The 18,141-nt window shown below is 30.3% G+C and overlaps 1 protein-coding gene across 6 annotated transcripts in view; it reads right to left on the bottom strand.

Annotated features, from left to right (window-relative positions):
• Positions 1 to 14,960, bottom strand: part of LOC118190303 (nucleoside diphosphate kinase 5-like) — a 599,363-nt gene extending 584,403 nt beyond the window's left edge. For 5 of the 6 annotated variants that reach the window (XR_015040847.1, XR_015040846.1, XR_015040849.1 and 2 more), the window contains exon 1: positions 5,749 to 6,055. The gene's annotated coding sequence lies outside the window, so the exon portion shown is untranslated. Of the gene's footprint in view, positions 1 to 5,748; positions 6,056 to 14,063 lie in introns of those variants that run through there. The other variant, XM_035358005.2, reaches the window with a different exon arrangement.
• Positions 14,961 to 18,141: the final 3,181 nt, after the last annotated feature.

The raw sequence follows: 18,141 nt of genomic DNA, 5'->3' as shown, positions 1-18,141 counted from the left end.
ACTGGAGCCTAGATAAAAACCTTTTCTTTAGGCCTGTCCCTCTCTCATTTTTTTCTTCGATATAATAGTTATTACTGATGTTGGTTACATAAGAATTTTAGGAAAAAACATAATATTTTAATATTTTTTCATTTAAGTTATTTAACACATTTCATTCTGCTGGAGCTAAAATATCTTTACCATGTACGAGCAGCTCAATTCAACTTCTTTATTAAATGTTTTAGTACATTAGAAGCACTGATGAAGAGTAGATGTTTTTTGTGTTCACATGGCATCCAAATAATTGCATCAGATTTTGCAATTGTTGTAATAGTTAACATTTTGCATGTACATCAAATATCTTAATATTTGTTATGATCAGTATCTAGAATCAAACATTGTATTTATTCTATAAATGAAAAAATTCAGAATAGTGACAACAGTCAAAGGTCCCCTCCCCCACAGCCTAAGAATATATCCTTTGTACAAGAGAAGAAAAGAGAAGAAAATAAACAACTTAAGAATGCAAACACTGTGAAGATAAACCAGAATTGTGGGTTTATCTTCACAGTTACTTAAAATAAATATATTATATTATTAAAACATATTTTAAACTTTAAATTATCTTGAAAAATAATATTTCAAATGGAGTAGGCAGATCCTAGCAACAGAAAATTATCAAACATCGTTATCAATGTAGCCAATTCTGTTTGGAGATGCTCTTTTTTCCTTGTAACATTTTACTATTTGAACTACAGACTGTATTAAAATTCATGAAAAGTGTTACTGTAAATAGAAATTTCCACATGCCAAAAAAAAATATCATTAGCCACTGGCAATGTTCACTCATATCAGAGGTGGAAATAAACATGTTAAAAGAAACATTAAAAAAAAAAAAAAAAAAAAAAAAAAAAAAAAACCATTCTTCTGTATGTTCTACTGTTATGGTTTGATTTATTATGTGCTACATAAAATATAAGCTTACATAATATTTTAAACCAAGTCTTGTTTTTCTCTGAAAGTTATATTAATTGATTAAGACAAAGCACACAAGAGCTACCTGTCTAGAACTGGAAAAAGGAGAAAAAATGAGAGAAGAAACTTGAAAAAAAAAAAAAAAGAAGAAGAAGAATATTTTATAATTTTTCTGCTGCTAATTTTATAAAACCTAGGGTTGTAAAAATATATAAAATTTAACATATTTTAAATACTATACCAGGAGAATATCTCAGGTTTCACTATAATTTTTCATTATCTATGTGAGACTTTTGTTTTCATTTTATGAAATAATAAATATAATGAAATTTTCTTAAAATGATCAGCCATAGTTCCAGAAAATTTGGGCCTTAGATAACAGTGGTTGCCTTGAAGAACATGATGATCAGTGATGTTCCGCAAGATAAATTATAGTTTTAATTAATCATTTTTTTAATAATTAGCTTTAAAAAGGAACTAAAGTCAATATTCTATAAATAAATCCACGATATTTCTGAACAATGATAAAAACGATAATGATACCTGCATAATACAAAAATCAATTTAAAAATCAGCTTTCAGTCCCTTTTCAAACAGAATTACTAATTGAGAAAATGATTATTTTATGTTAAAAACATAAATGTATAATCATATTAAACAGAATTTTAAATGTTTAGTAAGCTAGCTAATAAATGCACAGAAACAAAGAGGTGATTTACAGCAATAAATAGTAGAGAAAAATAGAAAATTCTTGGAATTAACAGAATAGAGACCCCTTTGAAAATAATTTTATTAACTAAAATTCTGTTTCCTTATTCCTCCCTTTAAAATAAATTTCTGATAAATAATTTTTTTCTTTCTTTTTCTTCCTGATTTTAAATTAATAACAGTAAATAATAAATAATAATAATAATAATCTGAACCCTCCTCAAAACCAACTAAGAACACAACTTTAGAACATTTTGGTCTTCTGTTAAGGTGATCATCTTAGAGAAGTGATATTCAATATATATGTTAATTTATTGTCACAGAAATTCAGGTCACTTTTTCAAGCATTGCTCCAAAAGATTTCACTTTATTTATTTCCTTCTTTAAATACAATTATGTGTGCTAATTTAAATTAAATTTAAAAACTAACATTAGTAAATAAAAATTTTAGCTAATTTAAAGAAAACTACTTTTATACATGAAAAAGTCAAATTTAACATGCAATATCCTATTTTAAATGTATGGTTGGTACGAAATTTCAGCCAAAAAAACATTTGCTAAATATTTTTATAGTATATGCAAGAAATTGTTCTGAAATTTTAGAGCTTCTGAAAAAAAAAAGGGAGGAGAGCGAGAAGAAGAAAAATGCAGCTGTTTAAATTTAATCAAGATACCCTCATGATGTTTCTGAGGTTTCCTGTACGATTAATACTTGACTGGTGTTAAAGGCAATAAGAAAACTTTCAGCTATTTGCAAAACATATTTTACACAGACAGAATTTACATCTCAACACCTTACCAAAATACCTATTTTTCCCTTTTTGGTACTTTCATTTCCATAAATATTTTAATAACTAGTTAATTTAATAATAATTAATAATAATTTAATAATAATAATTGTTTTATGATATGCTAAATAGCAGAGATATACACAGAATCATGAGCAGATGTTATAGCTAGATTTTTTTTTTTTTTTCAAAGAAATGAATAAGGTTATCTAAACATTTTTCTTTTTAAGAAAAGATTTTTGCAGCCCTTTGATTTTGGCATAGTAATCATTCTAGGGATAGTACAAGCCTTTTTTTTTCGGGGGGGGGGAGGAAGAAGATTTATAATTCTGAGCACATGGTTTTAATTCGCTACTTAATTCTATACATTTGATTATCAGTCTCACAAAGAACAGTACATTATTCCTAACACTATGTAAACCTAAAAAGGCATTTCTTAAAAATGAAACAAAGCTCTAAATACTACACTACACACATTTACCTGTTTAAATTTCATAAATAGAATAAAATTTATAAAATAGACTAAATATATCATATGTATTACTAACTAAAATTAAATAATGCAAATAACTGTTTGAATATGATAAGAGTATTTCATCAAATATGAATAATATTTACATGTTTGTTATAAGGAATATGGCAAAACATAACAGTGGCTATTTGCTACAGGGATGAGATGTTTTCAAGGATTTAGGAAACAAAACTGATTCATAATTATGTTAGACATAAGGAAGTAAACAAACTGTGAAAACACCTATGGATCAACGCATTCACCAGGATCTGAACCCAAGAGGAATTACCAATGTTCAGTAGTTTTATTCACTTCGCAACTAATATGCTAATATTCACATGAATTTTAAATGCATTAGCATTGTATTGATTATTGATAGGCCACAAAAATGGAAAAATTAGTTTGTAACAAATTTTTCAAGTTTCTATTATGCCACTGGAGTCATAGCATTCATGTTTTAAGTGCTATTTATTGCATTACTTCAGCTGTATTTGATAGGTGAGATTATATGCCCCTGATTTATCCTAACTGCAAATTACTTTCATTTGAAGTTTTCTTAAAAAATTAAACTTACCTAAAAAGCACCATGAATTAACGTTAGCTTTTTAATATGTTATTTCTTCTTTCCACTATTATGATAATAATTATTCAAAAGAACCAAATGTGAAATTCAGAAAAAGGTTCAGCATGTTGTACTTCTGCACATGGTATGATACTCAGTATCAGTAAGTGTTTCTAATATGTATATTTTAAAATATATACAAAATTTTTGGAGTTAAAGTAGTATTCAAACTAATTTTTTAATTAATTTCCTCCTATTGATAATTGCAAACTTTCAAAGATGTGACTGAAAACTAAATATTTTAATGACTTAAAATAAAAGTGAAGCTTTTTTTAATATTTCATTATGATCATTGAAGGTGGATTAAAAAAATTACACTGTTTTTAAGGTTTATATTCTGGAGTTTCTTGATGTATACTAATAATTTCATATATTGTAAATAGTGAATATCAGGATATCTTCTTCTTAATTTTTGCTTAATAAAAGGCTATGTACAAAAACGAAAACATGTTTAATATTAAAAAAACAAAGGCATATTTTTGATGCCCATCAAAAATACCATCTTTATTATCAATGATTAAATATGAACACCTGTCTATTTGACAAATTAAACTGAAGGTGTTTCTTAATAAAATAAACATTATGTTAAAGATGTTAAAATGACTCTGAAAATGTGGAAACTCTGGTTTATTTATATTATATATTTAAGTATTTTAAAATTTTTAAGTTGTAAAAATTTATTTTAAAATTATATCTAGATTCATCTGGATGAAAATTGTATTATAATATATAAAAACATATTTTTATCTAAGAGAATTACATGCTTTCTTTAATCTAAAAGGCCCAAATCTAAAAGCTTTATCAATAATGAGATTAAATATATTTTTTAAATAGTCCTCCCCATGTCTTTATTTCTATATCGCTAGAAATCACTGAAAGGTTTTATTTCATACACCCTAGTAAACCAACTGCAATAAAATTTTATGCTTATTGTAAATACCTGAAATAAAAAGTTTGTAAATTTTACTAAAATCTTCCTTTTTACAAATAAAGTTAATAATAAAAATATGCATTATTTCTTGATTTAATCTTTATCAATAAAACAATAGCATATGTATGTGCAGTGCTTTTTTACACAAGAAAGTTGAACTGTCTTTATAACACAATTAAAAGATACAGATATATAAGACTTATTCAAAATAATATTTCTATGGATATTCAATCGATTTCCGTTATATTCTATAATATATATTATTATTAGTTTAATTCACTTTATATGTACAAAAGTAAAAAAAAAAAAAAAAAAAAAAAAAAAAACCACCTTTTTGCCCTATATAACTGTTTGAAGGTCAGTAAAACAAGAAATTAAAATGCAGCTAAATGTACTAAAAAAATAGAAAACAAAATACTAAATATATTAACTGTGTTATTATTCAAATTAAAAGAAAACAAACAAACAAACATCACCACATATTCGAAAATCAGATGAACTAATTCAGCCAGTTGTAACTACTGCGAATTGTAAACGATTAATTGTGGAAATTTAAATGACACTGAAAAAACAACATATCAGACTGTACTGTACTACCAGAGAATAGGACATCATACAATGCTAATGCAAATTTCAATGATGGATTAAAATTTCTTAATTTCTTATACACCAATGATTTAAGTGCAGATTTCAGAAGTAATTCTTGAAAAAAGCACAACATATATAAAATTATTGCTATACTGCTATTATTATTATTGCTTTTTTGCACTAAATTATACAATGGAAATATAGCTGCATTTTATTTATTTTTGTTTTTAATTTTTATTTCCCATTTTTGTTCTGCAATTTCATTTTTTTTAATGTTACATTAGTGTAAATTGTGCTTTATCTTTTTAATATTTGCATAAGTGTACATTTATGAATGTAATAATGTACATATGAAAGCATATTCAATAATTATTAAATATGTGCATATTTATGAATATAATAATGTATATGAAAGCATACTGAGTAATTAGTAGACATGTATATGTTAATGAATGTAATAATGCATATGAAAGCATATTCAATAATTATTAAATATGTGTATGCTTATGAACGTAATAATGTCTATGAAAGGATATTGAATAATTATTAAATATATCCTATGTTCACTAGTGAGCCTGTAAAACAGTTATACATAAATTTTAACGGTGTTTTTTATTATACAAAAACTGAAAACATTTGCACTTACCGCGCCACAGGCAGTTAAGCCTAAAGTACGGCACGCTCCGGAACATCCGAGTACGGCACAAGACCGACGACAGGCCGGGTAAAACATGATCCGAACCACTACGCGGTCGTGAGGGGAAAAAGAAAAAAAAAAAAGTCAGGTATCCTTTACACACAGCTTGTAAGAACCGCTCACGAGTAATTGAAAAATGTTTCACTCTCCGAAGTAGCGGTTCTGTAACTATAGCAGAAGCCCAATTTTCAGGAGTTTGCCGTCTCGCAACCTGTGGAGCTGTCGCAATGAGTATTAAGCCTAACTCGACCGTCGCTTGCGGACGAGAACTGAGTTAAGGTTTTGGGATGTAGAGATGCGAACGACGCTGTTTGGCGCTGCAGTCGGGTGCTCCCCGAATCCCGGAAAAAGCTGTCTCTCCCTGTAAATTCTAAATTCACTTTCGCTCTATTATAAGGGAAAAAAACTTTAATACTTTTCATCACATCCCCTTCCACAGAACAACTACTGTGTACAGCCTTTTTCCTTTTACATTTAATGGTTATTAGAAGAGGGAGTAACAAATAGTAACAAATTAAAAAGAGTAAAAAAATAAAAAAACATGCTTACATTGAAGATCAATGAAAAACGAAAAGTCAGTTCCCACATATTACTCCACCCCCTTTCCATTATTTCCTCGCTCTCGTTTAATGCACGTTCATCGTATAATTTCCGAAAGAGGTAAAGGAAACGCATACTCATACTTACTATGTATTTTATGAGCAGAAAAAACTTTCTGTATTTAACATTCAACTGAATTATACTAGAAGATATGCATTAATGTTATTGTAAATTAGAAACAAACGAAGATTACCTCTTGCCTAAATTTCCAACAGTAATAAATCTTAACATATAGTTTTAAGGTTTACTGTTTCGTTTATCCGAACTAAAGGATTTGAAGCCGTTTTGGGTGATGATGGATTCCCCCATCTCTCTGAATAATAAAAAGGTCAGTGCGCTTTCATCTTAAAAAAAAAAAAAAAAAAAAAGAAGAAGAAGAAATAAAGGGGGTGACCTGATTACATATACATCATTTTTAACGATTATGTTATCATATACATTTCGTTTACAATAAACTTGGAAAATTTTCTTTTTTAACTTTTTATTCTTATTTAAATCGTCTGCCTGTTTCGCACACATCATTTTTGACGATTATGTTATTATGTAATACATTTCGCATTAAGCAAACTATTAAAATTTTATTTTTAATCTTTTTATTCTTATTTAAATCGCAAAAAGCGATTTATATAAGAATAAAAATGTGCGCTCTTTTATAGCAAAAACGCATTCCTCATTAGCAAAAAAAGTAGCAAAAAAAGTAAAAAAAAATAAAATAAAATAAAAATAAAAAAAAAATAAAAAATAAAAAAGATTACAAATTATTGTCATAGTTATATTTTATCTATTAAGCTATGAATGCCGCGCAAATAATTTGAAAAATGCACGGTGAATAATGCACATATATATATATATATATATAAAGCTTCAAATAATTTTTCTTAAAACTTACAGAAAGTAATAAATGCCACATAATATCCGCTATTAAATTGCTCCTTTGTTTAAAATTTGTTAATTTTATTCTATTCATAACAACAAATAAATTATGTATACATGCAGCTTTTCATTATAAATTTATACTCATACAAAAATAAATTCTGATAAAATATACGTACTTCTCCCACCTTCCCGTTTTGAACACGGATCAAAAGAAAATATCGAGAATACATGTAGAACAGTCCTTGAGAAATTAAATCGTTCTAGTTAAAGAAAAAGATTCTTCTGCCGCTTTATGTACTCACTTTCCTGCTATACAATAATATTCTCAAAGGACGCCATAGATATGGTTTCTCCAAGAAGCTCCGTTTATTGAATAAGAAGTAGAACTTTCATTTTTTAATTGTTCAACATTAATTTGCCTCGTGATATATAAAAGTTGGCGCTTTTCATAGTTTGGGGAGAAAATATGAACAGAACAGATTAAAAGATTGCTGCATACTTCTAAATACAAACCGATCAGTGTGCCAGCCCAGAAGTAATATTTTGCTGTACAAAATCAGCCAAAATTGAAGATCTACGTGTAAGCCGAATTTAAAATTGCCGTTTAAATCCAACTATATATAGCCACACCTGTCACTGGGCAAATTGGCGATATAACCATGGTAACGTAACGGTCCAAAAGTTTCTGAAAAATCTAAAATCTTGCTAAAGATTTTAACGGTAACATCTGCTATGAAAACCCACCTTTCACAATGAATAATACGTAGAACGGAAGTCAAACGCAACTACGTAAATTTCTAAAATAATAATAAATAAATAAATCCAGTTCATGAATCAATTACGTATATTGGTTCTTATACATGCCTACGTGAAAAATAACATGCACACATGCATATGCGAATAGAAATACCAACAAATGTAAATGGAAATACTAACACAGAAATCAACGCCAAAAAAACCGGTTGAACAAAACTAAATGAATCCTCATTGTTCTATCACAATGCGAGAAACATACATACATTTATGAAGATTCTTCATTATTCAATTTCTTTAAACATAACAGGGCTCTAATATTTGGTGGCAACATTTTAGAAAGTGATTCGCCGTTTATAGTGAATCGACGCAAAATGCCAAAACGAAATAGCCCTTATGGGCAAATTAGCCCTTTGAGTAAAGGGGAAAAAAAAAAGAGGGAAGTAATTGCTGGATAACCATTACGGGAATTTTCATTATTCATTTACCAGGCGTTTTTTCATCTCTAACCGTAGCTGGAAAACTTTCAGCAAGTTTTACGTAATCGGCATAAAATATACTTCGATTATGTAAAAGGTAATTCGTATCTTATCCTTCGATGGTACCCGTACTTCATGGCTTGAACTAATTGACCCACGGTATTAGTAGCTTTGCATTGCCTCAATTCGTTCATACACACTGGTTTCCAAAAATTAAGGAAAAATCACAAAATAGTGATAACTCGTTCAAAAATAAGGCAATCTACATAAAATTTGAATATGTTGTCTAATAACAGTTGCCGACTAAAATTATAACATGCAAATTAGTGTCGTTGCAATCATCTGTGAGCAGCATAAAATTGTATGTTAGAGAGCATGCTTGCAAATTTCGATGTGATGTTGAGATAAGAAATCTAAGATAGCCAATTCGTAATAATGACCTCCAGGCATCATTTGCTCGAAGGATTGGGATAGAGGTTGGGAAACTAGAGACAGGGCAAAGTCAGCTCGACTTGACCAGATGGCTAAGTGTGAGTCCTTCTGTGGTTCGGAGACTTTGGCAATAATTTCTAACAACATATTCGGCATCCAGGAGTTTCAGCCAAGGATGGCCAACCGCTACGACGAGCGCCGATGAGAGACATTTGTTGTTATAAGCACGAAGGGATAGAACCGCAACTCCGACTTAACTCAGATTCTCCTTTCAAGTAGCCACCGAAAGGTTGGTATCAACGTCAACCGTGCGTAGAAGGCTTCATGTAGGAAGTCTGTATGCGATGCAACCGGCCATTTGTATTGCTACTCACGTCACGTCATAGAAAGGAACTTTTGAGGTGGGCACATTAACATGTCCGCTAGACGGCTGATTAATGAATAGCTGTTCTCTTTATAGATGAGGTTTGGCCTCCAGTAGACATTATTTGATTATTTAAGCGACAGTAGACATTATTTGATTTGGAGAGAAGCTGGAACCTGTTATCATTATCCATCAAACATCCGTGAAAGAGATGCATACGGAGGAGGCAATGTCTGTGTTTGGGGTGGTATCTCTTTGGCTGGATGCACAGACCTCCATGTCTTTCCACGTAGAACCGTGAATGCTTGGTCTAAGAGATGACTTTCTTGATGCTTATGTACGCCCTTATGCCGGGGCAATATGTGATGATTTCCTGCTATTGGACGACAACTCTAGACGACTCGCATCGTGGATGATTATCTTCAGCAGCAAACAATTCAGCGTATGGAAAGACCAGCTCGATCAGCGGAGCTGAATCCTATCGAGCATGTCTGGGATGCTTTAGGAAGACCTTATAGCTGCTCTCAATTCTCCTATACAGACCCTTGCCACGTTTGCAACTGCTCTGCAAGAACAATGGCTCTCACTTCCTACGGAATTGATAGACTGCATAAATGACAGCATCACAGATCTCTGCATGTGATGTATTGATCCTAGGGAAGATAATACTCCATATTGACGGTATTTTTTCTATACCAAACTGAAATATCTGATTTGCTCATTTTTAAACATATGCTAATTTCTATAATACCATAATTTTGTCTGGCAATTTCTTTTCAAGTTATTTTATGCTTTACTATGTGTTGTATACTGTGGATCAGTTTCATTAAATTCTACACTTAACTTTTTGAGTAATCGTCATTTTTGCGATTTTTCCTTAATTAATGATAACCAGTGTATTTTGCTGCTTTGACGGTCCATTAAACGAATACTGTGTCCAGTAGTCCATACTGAGTAAATCGGGACCTGATCACAACGATTTACATAATATTTCATTGAGTAAAACAGGATAGGCACATTTGATTTATTTATGATCTAAAAATACCAGAGTAATATCCAAAGTTTAATTTACAATACAGTTTTGTCATAGAAATTTGTTTTTTGAAGTCATAGAATTTTGATTTGCAGCCTAAAAGTAGTAGTAAAAAGCTAAAAAGTATTTAAACTGATTTAAATATTAATTATTTAAATAGTGTTTAAATTATTTAAATTATTATTAAAATTATTTAAATATTAATTTAAATATTGTTTCTCATAACATTATCATAACAAAAAACGTAAAAGCTCTAAGTCATGGTCATGACTATCATGCTTCTCTGAAATAAATAAATAATATAATTCTGCAAATATCGTCAGATAAACAGTTCAGCATCATTTCTCAAGTTAAGCGTTAGTTCTTAAAACATTTATTTGAAAATCGTACTACCGCTACAATTCTAATAAACACCTTCAAGAAGATTCAAGTTGCTTTAATCCTTGCCTTTTTTTTTTTTTTTTTCCCCGACAAAAGAAACTACAGAGGTAAGGTTCTCTGGTATAGCACAGAATCTGGAATTTATTTTCTTATTGTTATTGGCAAAAATTGTAGACAGTGAAGATTTTATAAAGTTGAAAGGGTTTTCTTTTGGATTCATAATAATAATAGTTTTTTGGACATGATTATACATAGAAATATCATTTAAGAAAATAACTTAAACAGAAAATGCCAAGAAAATCTACGAAGCTAAGTGAATTTTTAACAACAGCTAAAACTGAAAAATCCTGTTTCTGGAATTTGCCATTATTGCCTAGATTTCCAGAACTTATAGCATTGTCGGATTTGCCTCTAGCAATAAATACTGATTAATTGCCAATCCTGATTAGTATGTCTTCAAGCATGCTTTTCTTTCTTTCTTCATTGATCAATTTTCCCAAGAACTTCAAGATTATTTAATTTGCCTAACGCTGCTGGAAAAATAATTATAATAATCGCAATAACAATAATGGTATGCTAGAAATAAATTCTGGAAAATAAGAGTATTAACACTTAAAATTATAGCTAAGGGTTTACATTTTATATCATCGTTTAAATGTCAGAAGAAAGCGACACACAGGAGAGGGTTCTATTTTTATTCGTGGATATTCTCGAGTTTCTTTTTCCATCCTGGTTTTAAATAGGTCAAGCGGTAAACGGTTCTAAGGATACAAAGGGTTGAGCAATCTGGGGCAAGGGTTTCTCTCGCATCTTAAGATAGTCTAGAAAAAAGGGGTTGAACTTTCTTTTTTGGGGGGAGACGCAAGATCTGGAGGGCTGCTGAACGAGGTGTTCGTTGAAATTTCTCTCATGGTGTGAGAAAGCATTAGAAAATGAATGAAGAATATAAACTAGTACAAAAAATGTAGAGCAGGTGCTATATTATGGGAACTCGTGTTCCATACGATTTTCTAGAGTTTGAGAACACTGGGAAATAGTTTGAGAACACTGGGAAAAGTCTATTAAAAAAAAGATTTCAGTTTAACTAAACAGACAGTATGTGATTAATTGCACATATAGGATTCAAATCGTCATCAAGTAAAGTTTTGTAAAACAGACTGTAGTAAAAAGTAACAAAAGAATTCTCTATGATAAAAATGTACAGTGGCTCACATTTGTTTTCGGACACTTGTTCTGTTGAAATATGTTTGCATAGATCTTATATCAAATATGGAAATAGAGACATCAAATATTTTTCTGATACTTTTTTTTTTTTTTTTTTTTTTTGTCTAAGCCTTGCTTGTTACAAATAAAAAAATATTACCAAAATATTCCTCGTAATAAAAGAATTTATTCAAAAAGTGTTAATAAGCAACTCACATAATAATTCGAATATGGAAAGTCTTGTTGAGAGGTTTTGGCATGCAATGTTTCTTGTCACAATTTTTATGTTTTAAGTGAAAATAAGTCACAAGAATTAACATCTGCGTTTGGAAATTATTAATTATTTAACAAAATACATTAACGTTTGCATATCTGAAGGCATGGCATGACACTGCAATTAACAACAAATTCTGTTAGAAATTTAAATATCCATTATTTAAAAGTGTAAAAGTATTCAAAATATCTCAAAAATCCTTGATATATATCTTTGAATAAATTGTTTATTCAAAGTGTCGGAATACCTTTTTCAGTTCATTTTCAGAATTTTTCGAATAAATTATTTTATTTGCCAAAAATATTTTGAATATTTTTTTTTTTCAGAACAAGCAGTTTTTTTAAAAAAAAGATGATCGATAAAATATTATATTTATAAATTATACACAGGAAATCTCAGTATGTACGAACGAGGCGTATTCGGAAACTAAGCACCGTTTTGAAAAAAAAAAAAAAAAAATAGTAAAACAATTTTTTCGAATACAATTTTATTTTTACATGAAAATAAATGTCTTAAACTATTTTTCAACATAGTTTCCGCCAATGATCAAACACTTGTCATAGCGGGTGACCGGTTTTTGTATACCATCGTCAAAGAAACTTCCCGCCAGTTTCGATAACCACGACTCCACAGCATTTTTCGTGTCATCGTCAGATCCAAAGCGCTTGCCACCAAGCTCGCACTTCCATGTGCAGGAACAAGTGATAGTCGGATGGCGCCAAGTCCGGGCTGTACGGCGGGTGATCGAACTGCTCCCAATGAAACTGACGAATTAACGATTGGGTGACACCAGCAGTATGGGGCCGAGCATTGTCATGGAGCAACACAATTCCTTCACTGAGCATTCCTCTTCGTTTGTTTTGAATGGGACGCCTTAGTTTTGTTAAAGTCTCATATCGTGCCGCATTAATGGTTTCACCTCTGGGAAGAAATTCAGTAAGCAAAACGCCTTTCCTATCCCAGAAGACGGTGCACATGATTTTTTGCGATGACATTGTCACTTTGAACTTTTGTTTTTTCGGAGAATGAGTGTGTCTTCACTCCATCGATTGTTGTTTCGATTCTGGTATGAAATGACACACCCAAGTTTCATCACCTGTCACAATTTGGTTTAAAAAGTTTTCTCCCTCATCACTATACCGCGTGAGAAATGTCAGGGCACTACCAAGTCGCTTTGTTTTGTGAACATCAGTGAGCATTTTTGGAACCCATCGAGAACACAGTTTGCGATAATTAAAGCGGTCGGACACAATTTCGAACAAAGCAGTACGTGAAATTTGTGGAAATGCCTCTGAAAGAGTTGTCATTGTGAAGCGTCTGTTCTCATGAATTGCTTCATCAACTTCCTTACCAAATCATCGGTGACAACAGAAGGCCGACCACTCCGAGCTCGGCGTGGACATTTGTTCGACCTGCATTAAACATTCTTACCCACTTTCTCACCATTCCATCACTTATCGCGTATTCACCGTAAACTTCTGTCACTTGACGATAAATTTCGGTCGGTTTAACATTCCTCGCGTTCAAAAATTTAATCACGGCACGAATCTCACAGTCAGCGGGAGAACTAATTGTCTTAAACATTTTGAATGTGCACAGCAAACTGAAAACACAACATAGAGCAACCAAAATGGCGACAATTGAAAGTCAGTGAACAAGAAAGACTAGTGCGCATACGCGGGACGCCTACCACAGCGCTAAGACGGCGCTAGAATGAAACGGTACTTAGTTTCCGAATACGCTACGTATTCATTTTTCTGCTGCTGTGTCTAACAATATGTATAAATGTTTCTAAATAAAATTTTTTAATCTACTAATATATTGAAAGCAAAATTTTTAATCTTCAAGACATTTAAGAAGAAAACTCACTTTCATCCTTTGGCTTTATCGCCTATTATCCGAATAGTAGTTCTGAATAAACTTGAAAATTCAAATATTTTATTCAGTTTTGAATTTAAATGTATATATTTAGAAACTTAATAAGTATACGACAGTTACAAAAAACATTATAAATAAAACAGGTATAATAGCTCAGCCATTTTCATTCAAATATTCTTTTGTTTTGAAACAAAACCAAACGATACAGCTGCTATTGCCACTATAATGCTAAACTTCAGCACGCGTGTTTTTTTTTTTTTTTTTTTTTTTTTTTTTTTTTTTTTTTTAAATTCATTATTAGCGTTTAAAAATATTAACAGCAGCTTTTTTTATAATACTTAAAGAATAGTGAAACCAAATGGGGTTTGAAAAAGTACCCATAAAACTTGTTAATAGTACTGAATTTCGTTAAACAATTAATAATAATTCGTTATAAGCGTTATTTTCGTTAATAATAATTCGTTATAAGCCTTTTATTTTCAGTTTCCAAGAGCGATGCCAAAATTCCACATTGATCACATGACAATAGAAAATATACAATTGCATAATCATGCCTTAATTTTTAAATAAAGATAAATGGATATTTATTTTCAACTGTATTAATAAATATATTAAAAAAGTTAAGGAGTTTTGTATAAAATTTTGGAATTTCTGAATTAACAAAATATTTAAGACATATTTTGTTAATTCAGAAATTCCAGATACTAAATTTCTAATTTAAATTCAATAAAACTAAAATTAAATTGGCTATATCACTTGGATTTAAATGGTTTTCCCAGTTGTGTGCATAGCACATTAAGGACAGTTAAGTAGTATATACACTACTAACTTGAATTGCAGGAATAAAATCGCCTTTTCAAAGGCCTAAAAATGACAGTTTACTACCGAAATTAAGTCTCAATTAGAATAAAAAACAGACGCTATTTACTAACAAAAATAAAGCGCTATTTATTATCAGATCACTTGTCTTACTAGTATAAAAAATATAACTTGTATTATTTACTAGCAAAAACATTAGCGCACAAAAAAATCGGCAATTATTAGCAAAATTACTCAATTAATGTGAACCGTACAATCTTGTAGCAAAATTACCGTCTCAATTAGCATAAACGTCTTTAATTATCAAAATATTCGTCTCAACTGTTATAAAAATGTAACATTCACTAACTAAATTATGGTTTCAAGTAGTATAAAAAGGAAGGATCACTATGCAGCAAAATCACTGGTTCAATTAAAGTTAAAAGTTTTGTTTATCAGCAAAATCACCATTTCAAACAACATAAAAAAGTTTGTTGTAACTAGGAAAATCACGATCTCAACAAGCAAAAGGAAAAAGAAAAAAAAAAAATTATCATTTATTAGCAGCAAAAACATAATATCAGTATGCACAATCACGGTCTTACCTAGCAAAACCAGCAGACAGAACTGTGTTTGATCTCCCTTGAAATTTCTATAGAATTTTATTTAAAATCTACGTCAAAATAAGGTTGCTATTGCAAAATTTTAAGTTTTACATTGGCAAGTTTATCTTTCCATATGAGTATAGTCTTATAAGATTCTAGCTAAACTGGTTGTCTTTGGCAACTAGAATACTTGAGAAGTGTGTAGCGACTAATCGCTTACTTCTAAGGCTGTAAAGATTAAGACCAAAGAAAGGCTAATTTACCCTTTTAATTAAAGGATCTCAATCATTTTCTGCTGCAGTAATTACCATCGTTATGAGGCAAGCAAAAAGTGGAGAGTGACCTTGGTGGCTGACTGTTCCAAAATAACAGAATATAGCACAAAAAAGAAAACAATTGTCATATATTAATTAAAACACTGCATTAGCAAGAATTAAAAAATTCAGTTAATTAGTTTATCATTGTTATTCATTATTCAGTTTATTAGTGAAAACAATTCACTGTTTCAACCACGTAGCAAGGTAATAGCATTTAGCAGCAAGATTTTCATTTCAACTATCCTAAAAAGATCATTTACAACGGCACAGAGAAGAACTGATTTTTACTGGCATTCTTACGTTGTCATTTACTGTTTTGTAGAATAAATACAAAGCAGAATTATATACATACAATATATGTGCATGCATACATACATATAAAGAAATCACAAAAATCACGTACATATAAGAAAAGACTAAAATTCTTTTCAGTAAAGCAAAAACTTTACCTACTTGACATAGTCAGAATATGACCTTGAAACTAACTATAAATGTGAGTAACGAAGAAATGAAGACACATTTATTCATAACTTTACGGGTTTTTACGTTACGAAAAAGTGCTAAATTATTACGTGGAATAGTAGCAATGGTACAGGAAGACTAAATGTATTTGCAGAAAAGAATTGACGCATTAATTTTTCTGTTCCTTAATTTAAGCAGTTCAAATTTCAGTTCTTTCTCTTTTATTTAAACTTATTTCCCCTATTATGTGCCTTTTGACTAGATCTTTCCTTTCCAGTTTCCTTGTATTAATTCTCCACTGAAAGATTTCGCTTTTCACGGATGTTCTCAGCTATGAGTAATGCTTTTTCCTCTTTCGGTTATCTTTTTAGGATTCCAATAAAACATTTCGTTTTGCTACTCTTATTTTTCTGAGAATTTGGATTTAATTACATTTTGCACACGCCGATATATATGATATAGCTAATACTGCAAATTCAAGAAAACGTTAATTGAACTTCATTCTTAATACAATGTACACTGATGATAAAGTCTCCATAAAGACAAAAGCGATCCAAGACACAACATTCTTTTAGAAGCCTCTAATGACTATTTCCCAAGTTTTCATCAAGAGAAAACAAAGTTATGAGAAATTTATACGACAATTTTGGGACCCCCCTAAAACTTAGACCTGGACTAAGTCTAGGCAGCAATCAGGCTCTGATAATACATACTATGGATTTCTAAGGGCTTTATCACATGTGTTACCATCTACGACACGCAAATATTTGCAACAATCTAAAAAGTGGGGGAGGCAGAAAGCTTTAAAAAAAAAAAAAAAAAAAAAAAAAAAAAAAACTGAAATTTTTCAGATTTTAAATTACGTCCAAAGGGGCGTTTTTTTAACGTTCTGAGTGTTACCTTTATTTATTAAATATCATGTTCTTTGCACTTAAACCATAAAATTCAGTTCAAGAGCAATATCGCAAAATAATGTTAAATTAAGCATATCTTTACAATTTCCGATATACACAGTCTCGCGAGCTGGAGATAAAAGTATTTTTTTTTTCTATATAACGTTGCCATTTCTCGCTTTTAAAGCATTGAGTTTGTAAATCAAAAATTCGTTAAAGTTTTACAAAATATAAAATCTATAATAAAACAAATTTCAAATTTGGGATTTCAGATGCCCATATTCGCAGTAGGATTTCGTCATTCAAAATTCGATGGCTCTATGTATCATTGTTTTATCACAATGCGAGAAATAGACAATCATTTATGCAGATTTTTCATTATTTAATTTCTTCAAATATAATGCAGGACTCTAACATTTTGTGGCAACAGTTTGAAAAGTGAACCGACGTTTATGAGTCCGACGCAAAATGCCAAAACGAAAGCAATAGTCCTTCGGGACTGAAATCCCTTTGGACTAAAAAAAAAAAAAAAAAAAAAAAAAAAAAAAAAAAAAAATTCTGAAATGTTTCAGATTTTAAATTACGTCCAAAGGGGCGTTTTTTAACATTTTGTGTGTTACCTTTCTTTATTAAATATCATGTTCCTCGCACTTAAACCATAAGATCCAGTGCAACAGCAATATCGCAAAATAGTTTTAAAACGAGCATATCTTTAGAATTTCCGATACAGAGACTCACGCGCTGGAGATAAAAATGTTTTTTCTGCACAACGTTGCCATTGCTCGCTTTGAAATCCTTGAGTTTGTTAATCAAAAATTCGTCAAAGTTTTAAAAAATAGGAAATCGATCATAAAACAAATTTCAAATTTCAAATTTGGTCTTCCACATGCTCATATTCGTTGGAGGATTACGTTATTCAAAATTCGATGACTCTATGTACCGTTATTTTATGACAATGTGAGAAATATACATACATTTACGCAGATTTTCATTA

This window comes from Stegodyphus dumicola, chromosome 4 (genome assembly GCF_044657685.1).
Source record: "Stegodyphus dumicola isolate Sdum_Otavi_A_Nest chromosome 4, ASM4465768v1".
Classification (NCBI taxonomy): domain Eukaryota; kingdom Metazoa; phylum Arthropoda; class Arachnida; order Araneae; family Eresidae; genus Stegodyphus; species Stegodyphus dumicola.
The sequence above is the reverse complement of the archived record's forward strand: the minus strand, read 5'-3'. Positions and strand labels throughout refer to the sequence as shown.